The following is a 7,598-nucleotide window of genomic DNA, read 5'->3' on the forward strand; positions in this document are numbered from 1 at the left end:
TAAACAAAAAAAGTAAGAATAAAACAACAACAAAAAAAGTGTTGAGAAAAAAAGAGCAGAAGTAAAAATAAAGTGACAGTAGGGAGGCTATATATACAATAGAATAAAGTGACAGTAGGGAGGCTATATATACAGGGGGGTACCGTTGCATAGTCAATGTGCGGGGGCACCGGCTAGTTGAGGTAGTTGAGGTAATATGTACATGTGGGTAGAGTTAAAGTGACTATGCATAAATACTTAACAGAGTAGCAGCAGCGTAAAAAGTATGGGGTGGGGGGGCAGTGCAAATAGTCCGGGTAGCCATGATTAGCTGTTCAGGAGTCTTATGGCTTGGGGGTAGAAGCTGTTGAGAAGTCTTTTGGACCTAGACTTGGCACTCCGGTACCGCTTGCCGTGCGGTAGCAGAGAGAACAGTCTATGACTAGGGTGACTGGAGTCTTTGACAATTTTGAGGGCCTTCCTCTGACACCGCCTGGTATAGAGGTCCTGGATGGCAGGGAGCTTTGCCCCTGTGATGTACTGGGCCGTACGCACTACCCTCTGTAGTGCCTTGCGGTCAGAGGCCAAGCAGTTGCCATACCAGGCGGTGATGCAACCAGTCAGGATGCTCTCGATGGTGCAGCTGTAGAATTTTTTGAGGATCTGAGGACCCATGCCAAATCTTTTTAGTCTCCTGAGGGGGAATAGGCTTTGTCGTGCCCTCTTCACGACTGTCTTGGTGTGTTTGGACCATGATAGTTCGTTGGTGATGTGGACACCAAAGAACTTGAAGCTCTCAACCTGTTCCACTACAGCCCCGTCGATGAGAATGGGGGCGTGCTCAGTCCTCTTTTTTTTCCTGTAGTCCACAATCATCTCCTTTGTCTTGGTCACGTTGAGGGAGAGGTTGTTGTCCTGGCACCACACGGCCAGATCTCTGACCTCCTCCCTATAGGCTGTCTCATCGTTGTCGGTGATCAGGCCTACCACTGTTGTGTCGTCGGCAAACTTAATGATGGTGTTGGAGTCGTGCCTGGCCATGCAGTCATGGGTGAACAGAGAGTACAGGAGGGGACTGAGCACGCACCCCTGAGGGGCCCCCGTGTTGAGGATCAGTGTGGCAGATGTGTTGTTACCTACCCTTACCACCTGGGGGCGGCCCGTCAGGAAGTCCAGGATCCAGTTGCAGAGGGAGGTGTTTAGTCCCAGGATCCTTAGCTTAGTGATGAGCTTTGAGGGCACTATGGTGTTGAATGCTGAGCTGTAGTCAATGAATAGCATTCTCACGTAGGTGTTCCTCTTGTCCAGGTGGGAAAGGGCAGTGTGGAGTGCGATAGAGATTGCATCATCTGTGGATCTGTTGGGGCGGTATGCAAATTGGAGTGGGTCTAGGGTTTCTGGGATTATGTTGTTGATGTGAGCCATGACCAGTCTTTCAAAGCACTTCATGGCTACAGACGTCAGTGCCACGGGTCGGTAGTCATTTAGGCAGGTTATCTTAGAGTTCTTGGGCACGGGGACTATGGTGGTCTGCTTGAAACATGTTGGTATTACAGACTCAGTCAGGGACATGTTGAAAATGTCAGTGAAGACACTTGCCAGTTGGTCAGCACATGCTCGGAGTACACGTCCTGGTAATCCGTCTGGCCCTGCGGCCTTGTGAATGTTGACCTGCTTAAAAGTCTTACTCACATCGGCTACGGAGAGCGTGATCACATAGTCGTCCGGAACAGCTGGTGCTCTCATGCATGCTTCAGTGTTGCTTGCCTCGAAGCGAGCATAGAAGTGGTTTAGCTCGTCTGGTAGGCTTGTGTCACTGGGCAGCTCGCGGCTGTGCTTCCCTTTGTAGTCTGTAATAGTTTTCAAGCCCTGCCACATCCGACGAGCGTCAGAGCCAGTGTAGTATGATTCAATCTTAGACCTGTATTGACTCTTTGCCTGTTTGATGGTTCGTCGGAGGTCATAGCGGGATTTCTTATAAGCGTCCGGGTTAGAGTCCCGTTCCTTGAAAGCGGCAGCTCTACCCTTTAGCTCAGTGCGGATGTTTCCTGTAATCCATGGCTTCTGGTTGGGGTATGTACGTACGGTCACTGTGGGGACGACATCATCGATGCACTTATTGATGAAGCCAGTGACTGATGTGGTGTACTCCTCAATGCTGTCTGAAGAATCCCGGAACATGTTCCAGTCTGTGCTAGCAAAACAGTCCTGTAGCTTAGCATCTGCGTCATCTGACCACTTTTTTATTAGCCGAATCACTGGTGCTTCCTGCTTCAGTTTTTGCTTATAAGCAGGAATCAGGAGGATAGAGTTATGGTCAGATTTGCCAAATGGAGGGCGAGGGAGAGCTTTGTATGCGTCTCTGTGTGTGGAGTAAAGGTGGTCTAGAGTTTTTTCCCCTCTGGTTGCACATTTAACATGCTGGTAGAAATTAGGTAGAACGGATTTAAGTTTCCCTGCATTAAAGTCCCCTGCTACTAGGAGCGCTGCATCTGGATGAGCGTTTTCCTGTTGATTAATGGCCTTGTACAACTCATTCAGTGCAATCTTAATGCCAGCATTGGTTTGTGGTGGTAAATAGACAGCTATGAAAAATATAGATGAAAACTCTCTTGGTAAATAGTGTGGTCTGCAGCTTATCATAAGATACTCTACCTCAGGCGAGCAAAACCTTGAGACTTCCTTAGTATTTGATTTGGTGCACCAGCTGTTGTTTACAAATATACAGAGACCGCCACCCCTCGTCTTACCCGAGTCTGCCGTTCTGTCCTGCCGATGTAGCGTATAGCCTGCTAGCTGAATGTTATCATTGTCGTCGTTCAGCCACGACTCCGTGAAACATAAGATATTACAGTTTTTAATGTCCTGTTGGTAGGATAACCGTAATCTTAAATCGTCCATTTTATTCTCCAAAGCTTGAACGTTGGCTAATAGGATTGATGGGAGAGGCAGTTTACTCGTTCGCCGTCGGATCCTTACAAGGCACCCCGACCTACGTCCACGATATCTCCGTCTCTTCCTCACGCGAATGACGGGGATCTGGGCCTTGTCGGGAGTCTGTAGAATATCCTTCGCGAACGCCTCGTTGAAGAAAAAGTGTTCGTCCAACGCGAGGTGAGTAATCGCTGTCCTGATATCCAGAAGCTCTCTTTGGTTATAAGAGACGATGGCAGAAACATTATGTACAAAATAAATTACAAATAACGCGGAAAAACACACATAATAGTACAATTGGTTAGAGGGCTGTAAAACGGCAGCCATCTTCTTCCGGCGCTGTTTCTTCTACAACTCAGAGCCAATGCAACAGTGGAGGGGACCTCGCCCAACTCATCAGGACCAATCAGAAGATCAGAACTACTAGATTCAACCTACATCATTTATTGTATAAAATGTCTGCACACAATGTTTTCGGGGCTCTCTTCAGATAGCTCCCTAAGAGTTTGACGAACGAGTCCGTGCACGCGATTCCAGATATCTTTACCTCTGAATAAACTGCCTTTATTATACCATATCCACCCTGTCCAAAGTCTCTACTTGGTCTCAGTTCTCCAGTAAACTTGTGATTATCAACAGTACACAACGGTAACAAACAATTGGGGGAACTCACGGGGCAGATAGTAAGGTCGCAGTGACACAGAAAGCAGTTCAATGTCGGGGGTACAGAGTCGCTCTCTTACCAGGATCGATTTTCCCTGTGACTGTCAGATCGCGGTCCGCTCTGACCAGGGTGAAGCCGGCCGGCTCCACTTCTCTGTCCGGGACTCTGTCATCCAGCCAAGTCTCCCAGCTGTATTGGATTCCGCTGCCAGCAGCGTTTTCATTATTTAGTCCGTTCGTAGCGGGTATGTACACGATCAACAAGATCAGTCCAAAACCCACCACTGGAAATCCATGGTTGGCAGAATGTTTGTAAACTAAGTGTACAAATTAAAAACATAAAATAACGCCACTAAGTGTACAAATTAAAAACATAAGATCACGCCACACTGCAGGTCGCAACAGAGACGCTGCTAGCCGCTATTTTCTTAGTTACGTTCATGGTTACGTCACGTATGACGAAAGCCCTCAGACACCCATAGAGATTGTATTGAAAGCTTTGAAATTTGAAAAAAATAGATTTTACATGAGAGTCTATGACAGACTTCTGGGCGATTTTCAACCTGACTGAAATCGCCCCAAAAACGGGCGGGGCCATTTGAAGCACGACTTTAGCCTGATTTGACATTTAGTGGCAGTCAGATCAGATTAGAACACTGATAACTACTGTTGCCGTGATATAATTGATTAGAAAAAAAATCCCTTCCTTTTCCCGTTTGGCAGTGCGTCGCCCATATCGCCCTATTGAACACACCGCCCCTGCTTGTGAGAATGACCTATGTACCAAATTTCATGATTCAAGCTCAAACAGGGTGATTGGTGTGAACTTTCAACATTTCCATTTTAAATTGTTTGTTATAGTGCCACCATGTGGCCAATTGGCATGACATTGCATGTGACGGTGTGGTCCATGGCCATTTACCATCATGCAAATGTGTATTACATTTACATTTTAGTCATTTAGCAGACGCTCTTATCCAGAGCGTATCCTCCTAGCGCCTTATTATCTCACGGGAATTTGAACCTAATAATAATTAAAGCTGACAAATTGAACATATTGCCCTAGGATGAGCTACTTCTGTACTGTTTACCACACTTGCCAAATATCAGAACTCAACATCCAAAAGATACATCAGAACTCAAAATCAAACTGACCCTGCAAAATAATATGCCTTTGATGTATTTTGGACCATTTTCAATGTTGACTACTTTAAACGTCTTCTCCAGAATCGCTTGACCGATCGGCACCAAATTTGGTATATAGCATCTATGGATGAACATCTTTAAACACACTATTGTCCAAGACTCTAGCTGAAACAATATGGCTGCTATGAACCAATGAGTTTGAATGAGTTTTTTCCTGTCCAACAGCGCCACAATGTGGCCAAACTCAACCATATTTTACAGGTTAGCTCACATCCTTGAGCATTTGTGACAAATTTCATCACTGAGTCAAACAGATCAAGAGATATAAAAATGTGCCCACCGTGTGGTCGATATGAATGTGCTTGCATATGTTGAGTCTTTAAGGTGTTTGGAACATGTGTACCAAATTTCGTTACAATACGAATATCCGTGACTGATTTACAGTATATGCGACAGACCGCGCCCACGTGAATGTTTATTGGTCATGTTGTTTGACATACTTTCCTGGATTACAGTGTGTTTACAGATTTTGGTCCATAGATGTCATATATCAAGTTTCGTGAAGATCGGTCATTCGGTGGCAAAGGAGTAGCGTTTCAACTGTTTTTCACAAAATTCTAAATGTTGGAAAATCCTTCATGGCGGATCTTATGGGTTCTTGAGGCAAATTTGTTCCTTGTGAGGAGATGGACCTACAGTATGTAACAAATTTAATGACTAGGTCACACAGGGTGAGGAGCATGACCTTTCAAAGTTTGCATTTTCAATCGCTTGTTATAGCGCCACCATGTGGCCAATTGTCATGGTATTGCATGGGAGGGTGTGGCTTTTGGCCCTTTATCATCATGCCAGGTTGCACCCTCCTGTGTCTTACCATCTGACGAAAATGTGCATGTGAATTTTGGCCTTACAGAGGAATAATACAAAGAATGAACCAGAACAAAAACAATAGGGTTTCACCAGCTTCGCTGCTTGAACCCCTAACTAGCTAAAACGATCCACCTACGATGCCGCACATGGTAGCTTCTTGTCATTAACCACGTTTCCATCCAGTTAAAAAAATAATAATAATGACAGCGGTGATTGAAACAGGAAGTTTCGGTAAAATGTTATAAATGCCGACAGATAATTTGTTCTTTCGACATGGTGGGTTCTTTTTGTGTCGGTAATTAATTATGTGAGAAATGGTGGTGGAAACGCCTTTATGCGCAAATATTGATATAATAACCATCATATTGAGGTAAACTTGGAGTCACGTGATGGTATGGTGTGTGGTCCTCCCACTGCGACTCTGGAAACCATGCAGTTTATTAGGCTGCAGATTATATAAATTGGGGTGGTGATGAGTTTGATGCTCATTTCCAATACATATCGAGGGTCTTATTATGGTGACATGATGATGGATGCTTGATTGCTTTTTGACAAATAAAAAATATTCTCGCTCTTATCCATAATAAGATGATCATGTAGACTAGCCTACCTGCACTTTATCTGCGAGCTGTTGGCTAGAGCGCACGTAAAACCAGAGTTGGCACATTTGCTATTTAACACAACCGGGTTTGTGACAAAACTATCGGTAGAGTTGAAAATGAGATGGAAACAAATTGAACATTTTGGGTACACTATGTCATCAAGCACTGATTTCTATCAGCAACAAATCAGTTTGGTGGAAACACATCACTGGTGGGAAAAATCGAATTTTTCTTTATGCAGATTTTAGAATATTCGCATGAAAATCTTTCGCCAATTGGATGGAAACCTAGCTCTTGTTACCAACTATCTGGCCATACATAATCACAACACAAAGACTTCTGACCCCTTGAAACTTGCGCATATTAATTTAACCACCATCTTTGATAATATTATATACACTGAACAAAAATATAAACACAACATGTAAAGTGTTGGTCCTATGTTTCATGAGCTGAAATAAAAGATCCCAGAAATTTTCCATATGAACAAAATGCATATTTCTCTCTCAAATATTGTGCACAAATTTGTTTACATCCCTGTAGTGAGCATTTCTCCTTTGCCAAGATAATCCATCCACCTGACAGGTGTGGCATATCAAGAAGTTGATTAAACAGCATGATCATTACACAGGTGCACCTTGTGCTGGGAACAATAAAAGACCACTGTAAAATGTGCAGTTTCGTCACATAATGCCACAGATGTCTCAAGTGTTGAGGGTGCGTGCAATTGCCATGCTGACTGCAGGAATGTCCACCAGAACTGTTGCCAGAGAATTTAATGTTAATTTCTCTACCATAAGCTGCCTCCAACGTCGTCTTAGAGAATTTGTCAGCACGTCCAACCGGCCTCACAACTGCAGACGTGTATGGCGTCATATGGGCGAGTGGTTTGCGTTGTGAACAGTGCCTCATAGTGGCGGTGGGGTTATGGTATGGGCAGGCATAAGCTACGGACAATGAACAATGGCAATTTGAATGCACAGAGATACCGTGACAAGATCCTGAGGCCTACTGTTGTGCCATTCATCCGCCGCCATCACCTCATGTTTCAGCATGATAATGCACGGCCCCATGTCGCAAGGATCTGTACACAATTCCTGGAAGCTGAAAATGTCCCAGTTCTTCCACGGCCTGCATACTCAACAGACATGTCACCCATTGAGCATGTTTGGGATGCTCTGGATCGACGTGTACAACAGCATGTTCCAGTTCCCGCCAATATCCAGCAACTTCGCACACACATTGAATAAGAGTGGGACAACATTCCACAGGCTTTTTAAGGTAGCTGTGACCAACAGATGCATATCTGTATTCCCAGTCATGTGAAATCCATATATTAGGGCCTAATTCATTTATTTCAATTGACTGATTTCCTTACATGAACTGTAATTCCGTAAAATCTTT

The sequence above is a fragment of the Coregonus lavaretus genome (assembly GCF_964263955.1).
Source record: "Coregonus lavaretus genome assembly, chromosome: 11".
Classification (NCBI taxonomy): Eukaryota; Metazoa; Chordata; class Actinopteri; order Salmoniformes; family Salmonidae; genus Coregonus; species Coregonus lavaretus.